We start from the raw sequence: 2,184 nt of genomic DNA on the forward strand, positions 1-2,184 counted from the left end.
TTCTGCCTTTTTTCCTTTATTTATATGAGCTCCTGACATATTATGAATAATAATCTTTATCAATCATGTATCATGTAGCTTGCAAATATTTTATCCAAGACTGTTGATCATATTTTATTTATATCACTGCATTAAACCTGAATTTTTTTATAATTTTTTTTTTGAGATGGAGTCTCACTCTGTCACCCAGGCTGGAGTGCAGTGGCGTGATCTCCGCCCACTGCAAGCTCAAGCAATTCTCCTGCCTCAGCCTCCTGAGTAGCTGGGATTACACGCACACGCCACCACACCAGCTAATTTTTGTATTTTTAGTAGAGATGGGGTTTCACCATGTTGGTCAGGCTGGTCTTGAACTCCTGACCTTGTGATCCACTCACCTCAGCCTCCCAAAGTGCTGAGATTACAGGCGTGAGCCACTCTGCCCAGCTCAAATTTTTATTGTAGGCAACAAATTCAAATTTTAAAAGAAGTTGTGCCAACAATCTTTTTTATTGGCCAGGTGAGGTGGCCTATAATCCCAGTTCTTTGGGAGGCTAAGGCAGGAGGATCACTTGAGGCCAGAAGTTTGACACCAGCCTGAGCAGCATAGTAAGACCCTGCCTCTACCAAAAAAAAATAAAAATAAAATTTTTAATTAGCCAGATGTGGTGGTGTATGCCGATAGTTCCAGCTACTTGGGAGGGTGAAGCAGGAGGACTGGTTGAGCCCAGGAGTTAGAGGCTGCAGGGAGCTATCTATGATCATGCCACTGCACTGCCACCTGGGTGACAAAGCAAGACTCTGTCTCTAGAAAAAAAAAAATTTAAATCTATTTTATTAATCTGTGTATTTTCCATTCTATATAAACTAGCAGATCGGCTTGTCAGATTTCATAAAATATCCCTGTTACGGTCTGAATGTGGCCCCCAAAGTTCATGTGTTGGAAACTTAATGCCCAATGCAACAATGTTGAGAGATGAGCCCTTTAAGAGGTGATTAGGTCATGAGGGCACTACCTGCATACATGAATTAATGACCTTATGGCAGGAGTGGGTTAGTTATCTCAAGATTGGATTCCTGATAAAAGAATACATTTGGGTCACCTTCCCTGTCTTACTCTAGGCCTCTCTCTCTTGTCCTTCCAACTCCTGCCATGGGATGATGCAGCACCAAGGCTCTCACCAAATGCTGGCACCATGCTCTTGGACTTCCCAGCCTCCAGAACTATGAGCCAAACTAATTTCTGTTTATTATAAATTACCCAGTCTGTGGTGTTGTATAGCAACATAAAATGGACTAAAATAGACTAACACAATCCCTTTGTAATTTTTCATGAGCTTGCACTGAATTAATAGATAACTTAGAAAAGAAAAAAATTGCTCTTTCCCTGCCGCCACCAAGTCATGCGGAGACAGAGGCTTGGGTGCATTCAAGATTCCGCTTCACCCTTAACCCACCGCCATGGCCGAGGAGGGCATTACTGCTGGAGGTGTAATGGACGTTAATACTGCTTTAAAGAGGTGCTGAAGACCACCCTCATCCACGATGGCCTAGCATGTGGAATTTGCGAAGCTGCCAAAGCCTTAGACAAGCACCAAGCCCATCTTTGTGTGCTTGCATCCAACTGTGATGAGCCTATGTATGTCAAGTTGGTGGAGGCCCTTTGTGCTGAACACCAAATCAACCTAATTAAGGTTGATGACAACAAGAAACTAGGAGAATGGGTAGGCCTCTGTAAAACACAGAGAGGGGAAACCCTGTAAAGTTGTTGGTTGCAGTTGTGTAGTAATTAAAGACTATGGAAAGGAGTCTCAGGCCAAGGATGTTATCGAAGAGTACTTCAAATGCAAGAAATGAATAAATAAATATTTGGCTCACAAAAAAAAAAGAAAAGAAAAGAAAAGAAAAAAATTGACTTTCACAATGTTTATTCTTACCATCCAAAAACATGATATGTGTGCTTATTCGACTTGACTTTTCTTTTGTCCTCCAATAACATTTTATGTGTTTCTTTATGTTAGGTTTATGTCTAGAATTTTTCTCCCCACAGGAAATGAACTTTAATTAGCTTTTGTCTCCAGAATTCCCCATCTATGCCTGGGCTTTACGGTTCTCCTCACCCCCTCCAGTTTGAAGGTCCAGACTAGAAAGGAGAGACACAAGGGGGACAGAAGATTCCCTAGCACAAAGTTGCAGGGGGGTGTC

At 42.0% G+C, this 2,184-nt stretch overlaps 1 pseudogene; it reads left to right on the plus strand.

Moving 5' to 3' along the window:
- The first annotated feature begins 1,440 nt into the window (after positions 1-1,440).
- Positions 1,441-1,976, plus strand: LOC108521734 (40S ribosomal protein S12 pseudogene; annotated as a pseudogene).
- Positions 1,977-2,184: the final 208 nt, after the last annotated feature.

This window comes from Rhinopithecus bieti, unplaced genomic scaffold (assembly GCF_001698545.2).
Source record: "Rhinopithecus bieti isolate Rb0 unplaced genomic scaffold, ASM169854v2 scaffold_58095, whole genome shotgun sequence".
In the NCBI taxonomy this organism is placed as follows: domain Eukaryota; kingdom Metazoa; phylum Chordata; class Mammalia; order Primates; family Cercopithecidae; genus Rhinopithecus; species Rhinopithecus bieti.